The sequence below is a fragment of the Triticum dicoccoides genome, chromosome 6B (genome assembly GCF_002162155.2).
Source record: "Triticum dicoccoides isolate Atlit2015 ecotype Zavitan chromosome 6B, WEW_v2.0, whole genome shotgun sequence".
Classification (NCBI taxonomy): domain Eukaryota; kingdom Viridiplantae; phylum Streptophyta; class Magnoliopsida; order Poales; family Poaceae; genus Triticum; species Triticum dicoccoides.
Genome location: NC_041391.1, coordinates 558,498,642 through 558,520,176, shown reverse-complemented (window position 1 = coordinate 558,520,176; position 21,535 = coordinate 558,498,642). Strand labels below are relative to the sequence as shown.

The window sequence follows — 21,535 nt, the reverse complement described above, 5'->3', positions numbered from 1 at the left end:
TTGAAGATTTCAAATCATTCATATATATGTGTTAGATAAGAAAATACATTGTACATTGCCAGGGAGAGAAATCAACTCTAGATTCCTACAATATTTGTCATAATTCAACTCCAAAGTTGCAAGACTTAACATTTAGTCTATCTAAAAGTTGACGAAATCAACAATAATTCCATCTTCTCCAATGGTTTCCACGACAGTTTTGTACTTGAGGGTCTTCGTCTAGGAGACGGACGGTGGAGCTTTGTTGTTGCACAGCGAGGAGGCCTCCCCTTTGTTCTTCCGTCGCCGAGGCTCCTGCCTCTAGGGAGGGCTCCGTCGATGTCAAAGATAGCCACCCTGCTTACATATGCTTTCATCCTTGGGCCAAGAGTAGAATCTTGAGAAACCTTTTATATCTCGGCCTCGAGCTCACTTTGATTCATTCAGAAGATGTCCTTCCAACCAGGCTTAAACATCTTGTAACTCCAGTCAAGGTTTTTCTCAAATTGACTTTATACAGGGCAAAGAGAAGAAAATGTCAGCGAAATAAAAATCCGATCCTCAAAACTGTACCATGCTAAGAAAACATTGGGTCCATATTGTCAGTTTTAGTTGTTGCAAAGAAACACATTTCATACTCTTGCCATCTTCTTTGCCCTAAGCTGAAATCTACTCTAATTTTTCCCCTTATCCATGTAAACCATCGAACCAACATGCGACTTGTCAATGCAAACTGTAATCTTGTAAATTCTATACAAAGGTTCCTCTTTAAAGAACTCAACAAAATGTATTTTAACGATACTTCATGGATATCTGAAAATGAATCTATAATAGCTCTCTTTTTATTTATGATACAGTTACAAATGCAGTATTTCCTGAAGGCCCAATTTAACTACACCAACTACCTGTATGCTGATTTGTTGCTTAGTATTGGAAGCACAGGAAGTTCCTCACATGTATATGTTCATTATCACCTACAAAAATGTGTTACCTATCCAATGCTTACCTACAACCGGGTCAGGGCAGTGCTTGTCTCCTGACGCAACACTATATAACAACAGCAGTTCATCAGCAAGAACAATAGAAGTTGAACCGAAATACGAATCAACAAAACAAACCCAGCAATGGACAGATCAACTGCATAGCACCCAAATGAATCTCGAAAAGAATCAGTGGGCAAACCAAAGGGACAAGGAACTCAAGCCGCATCTGCGTCGTGTGGCCGGCGGCCGCTGTCACTACCCCGTGGCAGACGAGGGGGCGGGGCAGAAGAGGTGACCGCGGTAGCGAATGGGGGTGCGAAAGTTCCAACTGTGGAAGCGGACGAGGGAGCCGGCGGCGGCGGGCCGCGGAGGCGATTGCGGCGGCGGCGGACGAACGGAGCGAGCGACTGGGAGAAGGGAAAGGAGCGCGCCTGAGCCGACTCATCTGGAGCCGAGAGTCAGCGCGCGAGCCGAGGGAACGCGTGGAGCGGGTGGGACGAGGGATACCGTCGGATGTTGGGAACGTACAGGTGTCAGCAGATGCGATCGGGTACGCACGGGAGGAGGTTTGCAGGAGGTCTCTGTTAGGAATTAATTAATTAGTTTAGTTAAAGGGTTAATCCCTGCTTATGTCGGTTTCACTATTGGCAACCGCTCTTTGTAACCGCCTTTGTATCCGGGTATATATACCCCAAACTTCATCAATGAAAGTAACTATTCCATCATTTGCTCCTGCCTCTCTCATTTTACTTTCACACGTTATCAGCACGCCTATGCCGAGAGCCTCGACGAATAACTCCGATGAATTCGTTTCTCCGGATACGCTGGAACAACCTTCTCCTCGTTTCTTCTTTTCGTCGACCCCGTCGTCCTCTACGACGATCTACCCATCAATCATCAACCAATTAAATTGGCAGTTCCTTCTCAATCTTAGATTCCTTTTCATCGCAGATGCAAAGAGTAAGAAGGCCACCATGAGAAGAAAGCACAAAATCCTGAGAATTTACAATTTCTTGCATCTACCATGACGAACACACATCTGAAGAACAATAACTGGAAGAGCGGAAAAACAGTCGAACAAGAATCAGGAAGCACAACGCAAAGATCAAGAGATAAAGTCACAAACAGCAAGCATCCCGAATCAGCCTTAAAGACCAGAACTCTTGATCTTAATCGTTACATCATCAGGTGATCCTATTCCAAATTTTGTTCTTAGACAAATACGTACTAGTAACCTCCAATCCAGGCGACGTACCTGCTTGCAGCGGAGAGCCCAGCCTCGACGTCGCACCGGTGCACGACGTGCAAGACACCCGGCCAACGGCCAACTCCCTTACCAACAGCCGACGCCAATCGGCCATGGCCACTGACGAGTGACGACGCAGCGGCCAGCCGAGACGGTGTTTGTGAGGCACCCCTCCTGTTCCGGCTCCTTGCACTACGGCGCGCAGCGCTCAGCCCACGGCCCGGCCACCCTCGGAACCACTGCTTCCCGCGGCAGGACCAGATCTCGACGCCGGCGGCGCCCTCCGGCGCACCAGGCCGCGACCATATGCATGGCGCTTCCCGTACCGCAGCACTGCAGCGGCATCGGACGCCCACGACCCTCTCAGCGTGGTGGCTGCTCCTCCAAGCGACGGCACGACTGGCCCCTCTCAAGGCAGCGGCGAGGCGCCGTGCCTTAGCAAGCAACGGCGAGGTTGGTTTCAATGGCTAGAAATCACACGCACCCACGGGATGGGAATTGGGCAAACCTTATCTGTTTGTTTTTTCTCAATTTAGCCCTTACAGTTTACTTATTCACGGATTAGGCACTACCTACAGATCCTGTGCTAATCATGTATAAGTCAAGTGATTTCGTTTTTCATACCTCTGGCTTAATAGATTTTTTTAAGCTAGCTTAATAGAACTTTGTAGTGCAGCCGTTTGCCTCACTATATTTTACTGAAATTACGAATGTCGGACGATCATGTCTTCAAATTGCATAAAATATAATTATACATCAATTTACATGATATAAAGATACCTTTTGAAGCTCACATGTCTTCATAGGTTACATGAATGTGTATAATTTTATATTTACATGTATTACCTCAGTAATACTATTGTGGTATGATACTTTACTTATATCTAAGACCCTATTCCTACGGAATTGAAGACATCATCTATGTCTTTACCCTTAGCATTGCATGCAAATCTACATGCGATTTGTGACAACAACTACGATTTTGCAATAGAAATCCATTTTCTTGCAAATCTTAATGAAATTCTAATAAGAATTATAAATTGTCATACTTAATATGACTAGCCCAAAATTTTATTTGTGAATCACAAGGTATGAGTGGCATCTACTGCACGGTTTGCAGATTATCCACCACTACTGTGAGGTCTACATCTTGTCACTTTAACAAGATGACTACCTTCAAAGTGCTCTTCCAAATAATTTAATTTTTTTTGCGGGGTCTCTTCCAAATATTAATAATAGATGTGACTACCTCAAGATATCATAAGGTAATATTGGCATCTACTGCAAAATTTTGCAGACTATCCACTATTACTGCAAGGTCTACATCATGTCACTCTGTCAGATGATTACCTTCAAAGTGATTTTCTTAATTATAGCATAACATAAGGTAATAGAGATATGAACATCTACTGACAAAAGTCAGACTATGTTTTCTATTACTGTGAGATCTACACCATATTGGTGATTATTTTCAAATTGTTATCCTATATAAATTGAGGTCTACACATATGGTTATAAAAGCACCAGCTTTCTATAAAAAACAAAAATTGCTCCTCTGAAGCAATTGTTGTTGTTCACTAAAATGATTTACTATCATAGCAAATTCATGCATGGTCATTACATGTTGAATGATATTATCTATCAATATCAATTATTCAAGCCTCATTTTGCTTGGATAAGTCGTAGAGAATTGCGCAAATATATGCATACCACGGTAATATCTTCTATTATATTGGTTATTAAATACATGGCAGTTGAGCCTATGTCACTATTTCTAATTATAGTGTCATCCATCCATCAAGATGGATACAATAATTTATTGCAACGATCGAGTGTCTCAAACATGGTTGCAAGATCCACATCACATTGTGGTTGTTATTTACATACTACCTAACCAATGTTAAAATTACAAAGTTCATGTTTTGGTCGTGACTCTAAAGTCACACCTTTTTCCTCAAGAAAGAAGCCCAAAACATTAGTAATGATTTCGTCGCATGCACTTGAAGGTTTACACCCCATGTTCACCAAGCATCACCTTGGCGGATTGTTCTCAACAAGATCATTTCATCCATATAGATCTTTTACTCCAAGAAGTAAATTAAATAGTGCATGATCATTTCATGTAACACATGGCTATTATATTGATAGCTAAATATGCACATATGGAATTTATAAGTCACCAACTTCACTTAGTTCTCAAACTAAGTACACAATGGATGAATATTTATTCATCTCGAATATTTTACTTAAGAGAAACATGCTGCCATGAGCACATCGCGAATGATCACCCATTCATTTTTTAAGACCTCAAGTCTATCACAGCTCACAATTCTGTCATTTAATCAACTTCATGTTGAGATCCTATGTTCAAATATTTTCATATGTAAATCCGGTTGAAAAGCCCTTAATACCTTTTACATCCTCATATGATGGTATTACCATTTTCCATGATGGAGAAACATGTAATTTCTTAAAATCATCAGATTCACCCAACGGGTTCTATTCCATTATTTGTAGTTCTTGCTAGTATTTACTATTTTGTGCAACTTGGTGCTCACAAAATAGAACCATGAGGAATTCAAAGTAAAGTGGAGGCAACTGAAGACAACATTACCTCTAATAGGGAATAAATCGTTTCCAAACAATCACAAAGACAACTCTCAAGTTTGTCAAATGTGTGGTTATACAAACATTGTACCTATGATTACCAAACCCTCAAATACATAGTTAAACCACACCACAGATTTGGGATAAATTTTAAGATTTGCAAACTTACAACCAGAAAATGTTCTGGTAAATGAATTTTTTCAAATCTTCATCAGAAGGTGACAACCAAAAATCTAGTGCAATAAAAAGGATGGTGAATTCCATTGCAACGACGATATGTTTGGATAATAAATTTTTCAATAATATTGGAGACCTCATGTAATCTCTTAATTATCCCAAAATATTATTAACCTATACTTGTTGTACTACAAGTAGTGTGATGTTCAATATCTTATTTCTCGAACATGATATTCGATAAAAATTTTGAATGTATGAGTCAAGTCATACTCAATATTGTTGCGTACACAATAATTTTCTAGATCTTAATAAATTAAATATTTGGCTTGGTAGCCTTAACCATCCTGGTTTGGGGATGATTAGAAAATTATTGACAATCCTGTTGGTCACAACTTATCAAGTTACAAATTTCCCCAAATCATCAGATTTTATGTGCACCGCATGTGCCATAGGGGAAATAAGTTTTAAGGCACTCTCACCTTAAAATTCTAAGAAGGACACTTCTTCTTCTTGAACACATTCACAAGATATGTCTGGATTGCTTAACCATTATCTGGGGTTATTTAGATACTTCATGGTACTCATATACACATTGATAAAATGTTTTTCAGTGTGTCTCTTATCACACACAACCATGCATGATCTTACTAAATAAATTGCTCAACTTATCAAAGTAAGAGCAAATTCTCCTGAAAACAGGATCTATAAACCCATTCGAATGAACAATGTTGTTGAACTCATTCAATGAGCATATTTTTTTGCATTAATTACTTTATGTGCATACCAAGATGGTTTAGCTAAATTTCTTATCAAAGAGAGTTAAATGAATTACATGACCACTTTTAAAGAATTGTAAATTTACCAGCCTCCTGCTGGACACATACGGCCTTACACACCGTAAATATGATCTAAATCATACTAACTGCAGATCATACTACTTTCCCCTTGTAGTTACTACGTGGAAATCAACAAAGTATTTCCCATCTGCGATAATTCGGTTACATACCGATATCACCACTCCAGCGTACATCAATGGGCACTCACGAAAATTAGGGATCTATGTGAGGAATAACAATTTATCTATCAATCAAAATCATTCATAGCCCGTATGCTGATTGCATCAACAATAAGGATATTTTTCGGCATTAGGGGGAGATAAGTACCACAAAGAATGCCGAGAAATAAATTAGAAATGTTATTGACATTCAATCCTTATATCCACGTACTCAAAGAATCTGAACTAGAAGTTTAGAGAATCATATATTTGCAACACACTGCAAATTTGCCACATACATTTACTGATGACAAGGTGTCACTAAATTCTACATTCCTGCAGTTAAGTGTCAGAAAGAGTGGAGGTACCTGATAAACCACTCTTATCCCCAAATGAGAGCAAGAGGGGGAGAAAATCTGACAACACGAGATATAACTTCTCATATGCTTCCGCGGAAACAGAGGAAATCAAAAATCCTCAACCAGTAAATGTAATTCAACATCAAGTTGAAAGACACCTCATTGGATGCTCATCATCCAAAGCCCGGCATAAATGTGCACAAATGTTTTGGTGCCGGGACATCGGAACACCTTGACTCCATTTGTTGTAGGAAATCACAAGGAGTTAAAAAGGAATAAATATTTTATCCACAAACTTCAATTATTCCATCAGAATCATATAAACTAAATACTACATTTGTCGACATATATTTCTTCTCAAATTGCTAAAATCTTTTGGGCCCTGAACCAAAATCATGGTAGAGTGCCTCTTGCACTCATATTGGTTCACATAAAAGGAAGCAAGTAAGGAAGAATAGCACTCGCTCTGCAAACGAGTGGTATTTACCATAGTAATACCTACTCCTCATAAGTATCTTCCATATGGAATACTAAAATTTCTCATTCATATACAAAGTCAATGAGGTGGTGAGAAAGTGAGGCTTGTAGCAAAAGGGTTCACGCAGAGACCCGACATCAATTATGATGTAACATACCTTCTTGGTATGGGTGGATTTATGTTTCGATACTGAATATCATTGGCAATAAAATAATAATAATAATATCCATGCAGTTAATGGATGCAGTGACTACATACTCATATGAGTCGTTCATTTCGGAAATCTCTATTGAAGTCCCTGAAGGGCTTATACTTCCGAATCCAAAAGTAAATCGCAACAAGTTTTGTGTAATACTTCATAAGTCACTCTATGACTTGAAATAGCTGGAAATCATATGGTACTACCGACTAAATGAGTTTCTTCTTCAAAAGGATTACTCGAATAATGATGATTATTTACATGTGTAATAAAGGAACCCCAAATTTCATTTCCTTTCATCACCTCAATGTATATTGATGACCTCATCATCAATGTCTATACAAGACTTAAACATGCACAAAATCATCTCAAGACGGGAAATTTGGATTCAACCAAATTTAGCTTAAGTTTACAACTTGAGCATTCTCTCAAGAATACATATCAGTTTACATATATCCAAACATATATGAGAAGTTCAATGTGGATATATCATACCAATAAAAGGTATATGGTCGATATAAGAAATATTAACTTATATCTCAAGCTCACAATAAATCTTAGGCAATTCCATCAGGAAAATCAAGATATGACCATGATATATGAAATGATATTGGCTCTTTATTTGATCCCAACAATACCACATCAATGACTGAATTCGTCAAAATAGTCTTCTCATGTAAGTCATCTAAATTGACTCTAATGACTACTTCCACTTATCATTCTAGCATAATTGCTTTATCTAAAAGCATTGCAAAATATGCATGGCTCAGCAGAATGATAAACCACACTCTATATCATGTGGTTGACATTCATCAGAATCACATAACTTGATTTATTAAGATGCTTCCACTTGTGTTACTCAATACCTACAGGTTATATGAAGAGCAATATCATAAAAACACATTGCTCGAAATTACTTATCCTCACGAACTATAGAAAAGTGAGGAAATAATCCTATAGATTGTTCACAATGTCATGATCATGTCAATGAAATTGGTATGACACATCCTCCAGATTTGCAAAGTTCAGGGGGAGTAATCTCCCAAATTATAACCTGTTAACAATCATCAGATTGCATATATTGTACTCTTTTTTTCTCTTTGATGAGTTTTTCCCTAATGGTTTCTCATAAAAGGTTTTATGAGACAATATAAACACAAGTGTATGTATATGCCATATCATTTTCTCCTTATATTTTTTCCACTGGGTTTTAAGAGAGTTTTCAGTGGCATATCAGATTGCGCTCTTTTCCCTTATGAGTTTTCTCTCAAAGTTTCTCATAACGGTTCTTAATGAGGCAACATCATTTTAAGATCATATGCTATACTTTCAATTTTTTCCATCGGGTTTTTAAAAGAAAGTATACAAAGCATATTTACTGTTCTCAACACTCACCAATGAGTTTTATCCTTCCTCGAAGGTTTTCCTTGTATGAGTTATCAAGAGACAATAATCATTATATGTTGCATAATTTTTCTCCTTATTAATTTTTCCCAATGGGTTTAAAGGAGTTTTAGCAACATATCTACACTATTCTCCTCATATTTTTCCCATAGGGTTTTTGGAGGAGACTTTAAGGATTATACAAGTCTTTCTCAAGATGAAGATGATGAACATTTTCAAAGGCAAACACTTACAAGGACGGTTCTTTATCAAGATGGTGTATATTCACAAAGACAAGCATTGATTAGGGGGAGTGTTAGGAATTAATTAATTAGTTTAATTAAAGGGTTAATCCCTGCTTATGTCGGTTCCACTATTGGCAACCGCTCTTTGTAACCGCCTTTGTATCCGGGTATATATACCCCAAACTTCATCAATGAAAGTAACTATTCCATCATTTGCTTCTCTCTCTCATTTTACTTTCACAGTCTTCACCGAATTTTTTTTCCGAAGAGGACACGGGGGCGAGGACTGACGAAGGGGAAGAGGAGTGACACAGGAAGGAGAGGAGTGACTGCAGGGGTGGAGGAACTCGTTCGTGGTTAAGTCAAACAGCGGGGTTGTTTTTGCAAATACACCGTCGCTTCACTTAATTCGGGACGGAGGGAGGTACTAGATACTCAGTGGACATCGTCCAAGCATTCTTCCGGTGAACTTAACTTGTGCTCAATAGTCTTATTCAGCGATCATCGCCGTGCATGCATGGCTGAACACATGCGCGTACTAGATGGCGCCGAGGCGGCGGCCCCCGAAGAAACGCCATTTCCCTGCTCCACAAGAACGACGGCGTGCCACTGCCCCACTGGTCGCCGCCTCCTCCAGCTGCTCCTCGAACAGCTCGGTCCCTGCCGGATAGAAGGAGACGGCCGGCGCCGAGGCGTACCTGCGAGTCCAGCGCCTGGCCTTCTGCTCGAAGAGACCCCGCTCGCGCTTGTACAGCCGGGAGGCGTCGTGGCGGACGGGGAGGTCGAGCAGGGGGTCGTAGAGGACGGAGACGACGGACAGGAGGACCGTCCTTATCGTGAGAGAAGGCCACCACCCCCTCCCGAAGATGTCCAGCGACATCTTCCCCTCCGGGCCGATGTTGGGATGGTACACCTGCAGTGCAGAGACGCGTACGTCTGGGTATCGTTTGGCATGAACACGAGCGGTCAAACAAATGCCGGTCGATCGATCGAGCGATCTTGTTTGGAGGAAGCATGCATGCAGCTAGAGGCGGCCAGTGCCGATTCACCTTAGTTTTGAAGGTGAGCTTGATGGGCTTGAAGGGGTAGTCCTTGGGGTAGGCGACGTCGACGGGGAACGTGCCGCCGGCGTAGGGGCTGCCGTGGGGGCCATCGATGATCACCTCCCAGTGGAACAGGTCCGTCACGGGCGACGCGCCGGGCCGGCAGAACGCCGGCGGGTCCATCCAGAGCTGTTTCAGCTCCTTGCGGATCCGCCTGATCACCGGGGCAGGCTCCGGCATGGTCGGTGCCGGCGGTCGTGCGCACCTCCTCCCTATTCCCGTGTGCCCAGCCTCCGTGGGCTAGCTGTCAGCTTTGTGGCGCAAGGAAATCGACACTTGCTAGTTAGATGCTCACAGCTCCGGCTCGGATGCTTTATATGGATGGCTTTGGCCACTCGCGACTTCGGGAGACAGAACGCTGCCGCATGTTAAACATCGTTGTAATTCTGTGTAGGCAACATGTTAAAACACCTCCAGCTCTTCCTCTAAAATTTTAACCCTTCCAACAACTCCTTAAACTTGAGGGGTCATTCGTCCAGTTTGTTTGTCATAGCCAAGTACAGATGACCTCTCTAAGCAGATTCAGGCAAAGGTTTAGGAGGCATTCCGTAGCTAGTTGCTGTTGTTTCTCTCTTCCTTTTGGCTAAAACTTTCCGTAATAATATGGTGGAAACAGAAACATATGCTATACCGTCGTTGCAGATCCTGACGGCAAAAAATCTTGTTTAAATAATGGATGAAAATCAGCTTTCTGGTGTTTTCCGCTTGATCTGATGGCTGTTGATCGGGAAATGGTATCTCCGTTCATATCTGACTCGCCGTTCTATGGAAAAGTGCCATGTGTAGGCGTACCTGTAATATAATATACTTGTATAGAGCTTGTGTCAATTAATTCGGATCGGTGGGAGTAGCTTATTTCTTTGCAGGAAATTATAGAGGTGAAAATTGGCTCCTACAGTTAAGAAAACTAAATGCTACCTTGCGTGTTATTACGTAAATTGGTTGCAATATATTCTAATGAGAATTGATTATATGAAATATCATGAGAACTAAAACTAAAATAAATTATATTTATTAAATACAAGTAACATAATAGAATAGAAATGCTTGGGTATTTTCACATGCATGATTGCTTGTAGTGGCAGACTTTTTCTTATAAAAAATAACTTCAGGAGTGACTCTCAAGTCATTGTCATATACTCATTGGGAGAGTCATGTTGATAGTGTTAGGGCTATAAGGATTCAGCTACCAGAAATAAGGGAGGCTTTACTACAAGTGGCTGGAAATGATAAAGATCCATGGACAAATGGTGAAGCTCAATCATTGGCTCAAAATGATCTTTGTGACTTTGAATTCTTAGTGTCAATAATCATATGGTATGAAATAATATGAACTGTTAATTTGATCAACAAAGAGTTACAGTCAAAGGATATGCTTATTGATATTGCAATTGAGTTTGTAAAGGGCTTGATTTCCTTCTTCACTATGTATAGAGAAACTAGCTTTTCAAAAGCATTGGAAGGTGCAAAAAAAGCAATGGAGATGAATATTAATCCAGAGTTCCACAAGCGTAAAATTAAGAGAAAAAGGCAATATGATGAGGGCGCAGATGATCCATCTAGTGTTTCACAATTAGCAGAGGAGTCATTTATGGTCAATTATTTTTTCATATTATTAATCAAGCTATAGTTTCACTTAACACGAGTGTTTGACACGAGAAAAATCTTATAAGCACTCCGTGAGAAGGGAAGAGAGGAGTATGAATTTCTCTCATGCGCCGGGGAAAAGAAAAGTGTGCGGGCGTGCCAGTGTACATAGTACACAAAAAAATGGTATGGGAAGCAAGTATTTCATTAATCTCATCGGATAAACAAAATTACAAGATCCCATAAAAAAGGAATGCGCTCCATGGCCTACTAGCGCGGCCTGCCTGACTATGGCGATGTGCGGTCTCCTGGTTTCCGGGGCCTCGAAAAGCTCCCGGTTAATTACTCCCGCGGGTTGCTCCGCGAGATACCTCCGATTAAGCGTGTGGTTGTCTTCGTCGTCTTCGCTTCGAGTTCTCCATGCATGATGATGCTGGTGTGTGTGTGTGGTGTGGGCGGCGGCAAAGCCGTGTCCTCGTCGGTACACGTGCCGCTCAAAACATGGCTTTGTGCTGGCCACGTTCCCCTCATCGTTGCGCCTCGTCGGTCTTGACAATGTTGATTTAGTCGGTGTTGAAGTTGCATGGGTCCTGCTCTGCTCGGACTTCTTGACGATGTAGCGGCTTCGTCGGGTATGCAAGGGGTTCGCCTCGCGGAAGTATTCTTATGAAGACCGGTGTTGGTGTAAATCCAACGCTCGCTCGTATCGGCAATGCCGGTGTGGTTGGCGCCTCGTCTCTGCTGGACGCCGTGTTTACGGTGGTCCTCCAAGACAAGGGCGCCGCCTCATGGGGCCATCGGAAGTTAGTGTTGGCAAAGTCACGTTGCCTCCTCGCCATCATGCCTCATCTTCATGGGCTCCGGGTCGTGGAGACCGTCATATGGCACCATCTTCTCCTCCAGGTCACGGACAGCACCGCATCCCGGCTCCGTGTTGCAGACAGCATCGAGGGTGTGTGTTATCTTCTTGGCTCCGTGTCGCGGGCTCCATCTTGACGAGGTGATGTCCCACGAGCTCCATGCCTCCGTCGTCCTTCGCGGCACGCGGTGGCATCCTCGGGAGCTCCATGGCTCCGGTCCAGCTTGATGATGTTGACGTTGGTGGTGTCCTCCTTGCGAGCTCCACGCCACGATTCTCTGCGGTACCGGGTGTTGGCGATGGGCGTCCTCTTGGCGAGCTCCGCGCCGCCATCCAAGGCGGCACGGTGGTGGCATCGTTGCGAGCCTCCACGCCTTTGTCCTCCATGGCGCCGACTTGATAAAGAAGAGGACGGGCATCGTCCTAGCGAGCTCCATCTCGCCATCCTCCACAGCACGCGGCACCATCCCTGCAAGCTCCGCGCCTTCGGGCTCCAGCTTGACGAAGTAGATGTCGGCGGCATCCTCAATGGGCGCCACGTCTCCGTCCTCTAGCTCCAACATGACGAAGTGGATGGCCGACGTCCTTCTTGTGAGCTCCCCGTCATGATCCTTGCGGCACCAAGTTGATGATGTTGACATTGGCGTCATCTTGGCGAACTCCATGGCGCCATCCACCGCGTTACGGCGGCGGCATCCTCCCTAGCCTCCATGCCTTCATCCTCCATGGCGCTGGCTTGATGAAGTTGACACCGGCGTCATCTTGGCGAACTCCGCGCCGCGATCCACTGCGGCACGACGGCGGCATCCTCCGCGCACACGGCGGAATCCTTGCGAGCTCCGCGCCTCCGGGACTGGGTTGATGATGTTGGCTATGGGCCTGACGGTGTTGATGCAGTCTCCTTGTCCTGCGTCGCCCGCCGTCTTCATTGCATCTGGTACGAGAAAGAGTGTCGCTTCGACGGCGGCCACCACCGCCGGGCACGTCGTCCGCCGCCTCGACAACATCTAGTACGAGAAAAGCGCCTCTTCATCCACGACCACCTCCGTTGGGCTGTCGTTCGCCTCCTCAAATCGGAGAAGAGTGCTCCATCGTCCTCGGGCACCTCTGCTAGGCGCGTGTGCGGAGGTCATCTCCAAAATAGATGATAACCATAGAAAATGAAAGATTATTGCACTGCCGGAAGTTCTCCCGCGGGCACGTTCATCTGCTTGTCGATGCTCTGCTTCCATGTGAGGATGTCGTCACTGCGTCCCCTTGGCATACGCGCCGTCACATGGGTGCGCCCTCCGATCTCCTCGACATTGTGGCCAGGGGCGCGTCTCCTCGTCTTCTCTGCGCGTGCGGGAGCCTGCGGATGTGTGCTTGTTGCTGGCTTTCGTGGATGTGTTCTCGCCTCGCCGCAAGACGGTAGTGATGCATACGTACATCATGAACTCAACATGTCCTTTGGCCATCCTGCAATAACACATAGAGAAACAACAAGATTATTGCACCACCGGAAGTCCTCCCGCGGGCACTTTCATCTGCTCGTCTCTGCTTTGCTTCCGTGTGAGGATGTCGTCGCCGCATGCCTGCATCCCCTTGGCGCACGCGCCGCTGCATGGGCGCGCTCTCCGATCTTCTCGACGCTGCCGCCAGGGGCGCGTCTCCTCGTCTTTCTATGTGTGCAGGAGCCTACGGGAGGTGCTTTTGCCTCGCCGGCTGCCTCTGTCTCCCTCTTTTGCTCTCTTTGTGCGGCACCTTCTCGCCTGGATGGCTCCGTCCTCCTGCTACTTGATGGATGTGTCATCTCTTTGGTGCGCGAGTTGCACTAGCTCGTCCGTTCCATCCTTCTAATGCGTGCGTTCTTTGAAACCTGATAAAACAAAGAAACAAAACATAGTTGATGCCTGCAGCGAGAAACACCTCCTGCATGCATCCAGTCATCTCGGCCGCCGCTTCTGATCAGCTGCGGCGCCTCCTGCCTATCTTCGTCGACGATGCTGCCGCTAGGGGCGCGTCTTCTCCACCTCAACGCTGCCGCCGGGGCACGTCACCAGGTTCTGGTCCTAGCCTGCGACGTGCGTGGCTAGCTTGTTCTTCATCCGGTTGGTCCCCGCCCGTGAGCCCTCGTCTTCTCTTCGTCTTGCGCGTGCGTATGTGAGGTCTTGACTGCCTTCTTGGTGCGTGGCGCCGCCCCATTGCACCTGATACATCAGATAAAACATATGCGTACCATAAACCCACCATGCATAATAACGATGCATATATGTATATGGATGTCCTGAAGATCTCCATCGTCGTCGTTGCTGGTGTATCCACCGAGCTTAACATGCATCCTTGTCGTCCATGGGCGTGTGTGCGAGGGCGCCATTGCGCTCCTCTGGTTTCCTCCACTAGGCGCGTCGTCTTCTCTCCGCCACGGGTGCGTTTCCTCCTGGGTCTACCTCCTTGTTCTTGCCGCGGCGGCTGATGGGTTTTTCTACCCGTTGCCTCCTCGGCTTTGCTTTATATAGCCAGCCGGGAGTGTTGGATTGGTGCCAACGCTGAACACGGCCGCAGTTTTCCCTTCTTGATTCCCAAGTCTGTACAAAGAAAGGAAACAAAACTGATACACATCCAATAATCGAAGACTTGCCAACTCTCTGTATCGTGCCGCACAAGGATGTGCTGGCTTTCCTTTCATTCACTTCCCATGTACGCATGAAGATCAAATAAAATCCATAAAAATCACGTATTGTGGGTACAGAGACATGTACGAGGGTGCTTGCCGGCCGGCCACAGATAACCGAATACGCATACATATGGTGTATGTATATATAGGATATACAAATACATACCGATTATGAGGTTGCTGGCTGGCTGCACATACTTGAATATACGTACGTATACACTGGTGTACAAATTTTAAACCGCGTTCAGCCCCGCCAGGACGTGCACCAGAATGTGTTGCATGCATGTACTAGTACGTACGTGCATGGGAATCTTGGCAATGCATGCAATGCTAAAATGTTAATCAACTCATCTAGTCCATTTGAACTAACGAGATGTTTCAATACACCTGTGGTATTTAGGTACGTATGCGAGCTTTATATTTTGACTTGCCATTGTTTATCTAGCCTGCGTTAAAACTCAATTAAAAATATATTTTATGCAATAGTGCACAAAAACTCGTCAAACAAATGCCCCCTCGTCGAGTTGAGCTTGAGTGTGAAGCAAATCGAGCTTGACTCGATGAAAATTTCTTTCTCTTTTCTTGGCGGATGATTCATATGCAGCCTGAAGAACCAGTTCAGAGTTCACATCTCCATGACGAGGTGTGCGCCAATCCGAAGATGATTGATTAGTAACAATATGTCTTAGTGTAGGTATGTCCATCCACAAGTGTGTTCTTTAGGGAGCTCGTTGGATCGTATAACAAGCACGATACTAGTTAACGAAGCAACCCTGTCTCGTCTTCATTCCATGGCAAAATAACATGGCTTGTCCTGAAAACTAAAAATAAAATTTTACCAATCTCGCCGCGACCGTCTAGCTGCTACGGTGCCAGCCGACTAGATTGGAGAGTTTCACAGATTCACGCTGGCCGCTCTGGCGCGTTGCACTGCTCCCGTGACCTCTTTGCGTTGATGTAGGTGAGGCACCGGTAGACCGTCGATAGCTCTTCGTTGAGCGAACCGTCACACCATCTATGGTGTGACAATTCTGGTGGTGCACCGGGACGCCATCGGCCTTACGAATAATCGAGGAGTTGACGTTGCCCCCATGCTTCATTGTTGTTGGAGACGGGGTTGCGGAGACGAATCGGCTCCACCTTTGTGAGCGCCAGTGTTGACTTCCGGCGCCCATCATGCGTGTCGGTGTAGACCATTGGTTGTCGGGCTGGCATCGGTGTTGTCAGGGACGCATGGGTATTGCTGCACCCAAACACCCAAGACGTAGTTTGATGTAGTGGTTATTGTCGGAAAGCCGTCGACGATGACAGGGAGTGCCTCTCCATGGCTGCAAAGATGTTGGAGGAGCACAACCAGGAACACCAAACGAAAATCGGCGACAAAGAGACAGAGAAAAAAATTATTTGCGGGTTTTAAAATGTTGGCTTTCCCGTTATACACCAGCTATAGGCGTGATATCCGAGAAGACTACCGAAGGACTTGTCATTGGGAACCGTCGAAAGACCTTAACGATTGCAACTCAACAAATTAAATAGTTTTGGTGTACGTGTAGGAAGACGCCGTGTTTCGGGATGCTTCTGAGAGGCAACAAAAATTCATACTCTAGCCCATCATCATACCGAGGCCCCCCACAGCTCAACATGCCCCCTGCACACGCCCCATGAGCCCGGCGACTTGGGTGTGATAAGTTTAGGGTAAATGGTTTTGGGACAACAGCTTAGTGATTTTTCTTCATGCATACTGAGGGGTGGTGAACAGCTACCTCCCGCCTTCCTTCCAGTGGGTCCCTTACTGCTTGGGACCACTTGATTGCTTCTTGGACTGTTGGGATTTTCTTTGTTGAATTTGCTTCTTGGACTTTCGGAATTTCATCTTGATTGCTCACACGGATGATTGATTGGCTGCGAACTTCATGGACTTTTTTTTGACATTCAGCTCGAACTTCTTGGGGGCTCTTCTTCCAGGATTCTTTGGGACCCACCTTGGGAACTTGGAAGGGAACTGTTCACCTCCGTGGACTTGGAAAAACCCTCTAGCACTTTATCTGGGGCTTCTAGTAGCGCACCCCAGGGTTGCCATGTGACTACGCACCGAAACAACTTGTGTTGGGTCAGGCAGCCCTCCATGATCTTTTCCTATGGTCTTCCCTGGAGTGCGAGCCTCTGTGAACATGAGGCATGCCAGGAAACATGAAGAGCGCGGGGTCTCAATACTCAGAAGTGCCCAAGTAATCATCTCCGCTGCCTCCGGAAGCATACACCTGGTACGTGTCGTGCATTGTGGGTGTAGGAGCCGCTCCACCTGCAAATCGACACATTGTGCCGCCCTCCAACAAGTCCTAGGGTAGCCTAAACTTCAATCAATAGCATAGTGCGATAGGGGGAAGCCATTTTTTTGTTGGACTTAGTCCGTAAAAATTGGGGAAAACTAGATATATCCACGAAATGCTAAGGAGAATGCATCATGGATCCGATAGCCCACAGAAAAAGTTTCCCCAATGAAAATCCAAAAGGCAGCAAAAGAGGCAAAATTTTAAGAAAAATATTTTTTGAGGAACCTTCCATTGATTGGGGGCATAGGTCGGATTCCATGGGAATTGATGAGCTGGTATGCTCCCCCGTCGTAGACTTGCTCGATGATGTATGGCCCTTCCCACTTTTGCTCGAACTTGCCCTTCATCTTGTGCGTCATGACAATCGGTCGCCTGAGCACAAGAACCAACTCGCCTTTTCGGAAGACGCGTTGCTTGACGAGCTTGTCGTAAGCTCTCACCATATTCTGGCGGTAAAGCTCCAGGTTCTGTAGGGCATGAAGCCACCCCTCTTCAAGGGCGTCGAGCTCCTGAAACCGCAGTTGTACCTATTCATCGTGGGTGATTTCTGTTGGGGAACGTTGCAGAAAATTAAAATTTTTCCTACGGTTTCACCAAGATCCATCTATGAGTTCATCTAAGCAACGAGTCAAGGGAGTGAGTTTGCATCTACATACCACTTGTAGATCGTGTACAGAAGCGTTCGAGGGAGCGGTGATGATGGAGTCGTACTCGACGTGATTCAGATCACCGATGACCAAGTGCTGAACGGACAGCACCTCCGCGTTCAACACATGTACGGTACGGGCGACGTCTCCTCCGTCTTGATCCAGCAAGGAGGAAGGAGAGGTTGAGGAAGACAGCTCCACCGGCAGCACGACGGCGTGATGATGGTGGAGAAGCAGCACTCCGACAGGGCTTCGCCAAGCACGTGGAGGAGGAGAGGTGTTGGGGAGGGGAGGGGCTGCGCCTTGGCTTAGGGTGCGGCTGCCCTCCCCTCACCCCTCTATTTATAGGGGAAGGGGCAAGGGGGCCGGCCCCTCTAGATGGGATCTAGAGGGGGCGGCGGCCAGGGAGGGGTGGCTTGCCCCCCAAGCAAGGGGGCTGCGCCCCCCTTAGGGTTTCCCCCCCAACCCTAGGCGCATGGGCCCAAGGGGGGGGGGGCGCCCAGCCCACCAGGGGCTGGCTGCTATCCCCATGCAGCCCATGTGGCCCCCCGGGAGGGGTGGCCCCTCCCGGTGGACCCCCGGAACCTCTCCGGTGGTCTCGGTACAATACCGGTATGACCCTGAAACTTTCCGGTGTCCGTTTGACAACTTCCCATATACAAATCTTTACCTCCGGACCCTTCCGGAACTCCTCGTGACGTCCGGGATCTCATCCGAGACTCCAAACAACATTCGGTAGTCACATACAAGTCTTCCTAATAACCCTAGCGTCACCGAACCTTAAGTGTGTAGACCCTACGGGTTCGGGAGACACGTAGACATGACCGAGACGGCTCTCGGGCAATAACCAACAGCGGGATCTAGATACCCATGTTGTCTCCCACATGCTCCTCGATGATGTCATCGGATGAACCACGATGTCGAGGATTCAATCAACCCCGTATGCAATTCCCTTTGTCAGTCGGTATGTTACTTGCCCGAGACTCGATCGTCGGTATCCCAATACCTCGTTCAGTCTCGTTACCGGCAAGTCACTTTACTCGTGCCGTAATGCATGATCCCGTGACCAAACACTTGGTCACTTTGAGCTCATTATGATGATGCACTACCGAGTGGGCCCAGTGATACCTCTCCGTAATCCGGAGTGACAAATCCCAGTCTCGATCCGTGTCAACCCAACAGACACTTTCGGAGATACCTGTAATGCACCTTTATAGTCACCCAGTTACGTTGTGACGTTTGGTACACCCAAAGCACTCTTACGGTATCCGGGAGTTACACGATCTCATGGTCTAAGGAAGAGATACTTGACATTGAAAAAGCTCTAGCAAAACGAACTACACGATCTTGTGCTATGCGTAGGATTGGGTCTTGTCCATCACGTCATTCTCCTAATGACGTGATCCTGTTGTCAATGACATCTAATGTCCATAGTCAGGAAACCGTGACTATCTGTTGACCAACGAGCTAGTCAACTAGAGGCTCACTAGGGACATGTTATGGTCTATGTATTCACACGTGTATTACGATTTCCGGATAATACAGTTATAGCATGAATAAAAGACAAATATCACGAACAAGGAAATATAATAATAACACTTTTATTATTGCCTCTAGGGCATATTTCCAACAGTCTCCCACTTGCACTAGAGTAAATAATCTAGTTACATTGTGATGAATTGAACACCCATAGAGTTCTGGTGTTGATCATGTTTTGCTCGCGAGAGAGGTTTAGTCAACGGATCTGCGACATTCAGATCCGTATGTACTTTGCAAATATCTATGTCTCCATCTTGAACATTTTCACGGATGGAGTTGAAACGACGCTTGACGTGCCTGGTCTTCTTGTGAAACCTGGGCTCCTTGGCAAGGGCAATAGCTCCAGTGTTGTCACAGAAGAGTTTGATCGGCCCCGACGCATTGGGTATGACTCCTAGGTCGGTGATGAACTCCTTCACCCAAATAGCTTCATGCGCTGCCTCCGAGGCTGCCATGTACTCCGCTTCACATGTAGACCCCGCCACGACGCTCTGCTTGCAGCTGCACCAGCTTACTGCTCCACCATTCAACATATACACGTATCCGGTTTGTGACTTAGAGTCATCCAGATCTATGTCGAAGCTAGCGTCGACGTAACCCTTTACGACGAGCTCTTTGTCACCTCCATAAACGAGAAACATGTCCTTTGTCCTTTTCAGGTACTTCAGGATATTCTTGACCGCTGTCCAGTGTTCCTTGCCGGGATTACTTTGGTACCTTCCTACCAAACTTACGGCAAGGTTTACATCAGGTCTGGTACACAGCATGGCATACATAATAGATCCTATGGCTGAAGCATAGGGGATGACACTCATCTCTTCTTTATCTTTTGCCGTGGTCGGGCATTGAGCCGAGCTCAATCTCACACCTTGCAATACAGGCAAGAACCCCTTTTGGACTGATCCATTTTGAACTTCATCAAAATCTTATCAAGGTATGTGCTTTGTGAAAGACCTATGAGGCGTCTCGATCTATTTCTATAGATCTTGATGCCTAATATATAAGCAGCTTCTCCAAGGTCCTTCATTGAAAAACACTTATTCAAGTAGGCCTTAATGCTGTCCAAGAATTCTATATCATTTCCCATCAAAAGTATGTCATCTACATATAATATGAGAAATGCTACAGAGCTCCCACTCACTTTCTTGTAAACGCAGGCTTCTGCATAAGTCTGCATAAACCCAAACACTTTGATCATCTTATCAAAGCGAATGTTCCAACTCCGAGATGCTTGCACCAGCCCATAAATGGATCGCTGGAGCTTGCATACTTTGTTAGCGTTCTTAGGATCGACAAAACCTTCTGGCTGCATCATATACAACTCTTCCTTAAGATAACCGTTAAGGAATGCCGTTTTGACGTCCATCTGCCATATCTCATAATCATAGTATGCGGCAATTGCTAACATGATTCGGACGAACTTAAGCTTCGCTACGGGAGAGAAAGTCTCATCGTAGTCAATCCCTTGAACTTGCCGATAACCCTTAGCGACAAGTCGAGCTTTATAGATGGTGACATTACCATCCGCGCCCGTCTTCTTCTTAAAGATCCATTTGTTTTCTATCGCTCGCCGATCATCGGGCAAGTCAGTCAAAGTCCATACTTTGTTTTCATACATGGATTCTATCTCGGATTTCATGGCTTCAAGCCATTTGTTGGAATCTGGGCCCGCCATCGCTTCTTCATAGTTCGAAGGTTCACCGTTGTCTAACAACATGATTTCCAGGACAGGGTTGCCGTACCACTCTGGTGCGGAACGTGTCCTTGTGGACCTACGAAGTTCAGTAGCAACTTGATCCGAAGTACCTTGATCATCATCATTATTTTCTTCTTCAGTTGGTGTAGGCATCACAGGAACATCTTCCTGAGCTACACTACTATCCCGCTCAAGAGGTAGTACTTCATCGAGTTCTACTTTCCTCCCACTTACTTCTTTCGAGAGAAACTCTTTTTCCAGAAAGGATCCGTTCTTGGCAACAAAGATCTTGCCTTCGGATCTTAAGTAGAAGGTATACCCAATAGTTTCCTTAGGGTATCCTATGAAGACGCATTTTTCTGACTTGGGTTCGAGCTTTTCAGGTTGAAGTTTCTTGACATAAGCATCGCATCCCCAAACTTTCAGAAATGACAGCTTAGGTTTCTTCCCAAACCATAATTCATA

General features: G+C 45.4%; 1 long non-coding RNA gene across 1 annotated transcript; it reads right to left on the bottom strand.

Annotated features, from left to right (window-relative positions):
- LOC119322880 lies at positions 1 to 2,667 on the bottom strand. The gene is made up of 2 exons (XR_005155914.1): positions 986 to 2,667; positions 1 to 489 (listed from the first exon to the last, which is right to left on the bottom strand). It is a non-coding gene; the product is annotated as an uncharacterized LOC119322880 (long non-coding RNA).
- Positions 2,668 to 21,535: the final 18,868 nt, after the last annotated feature.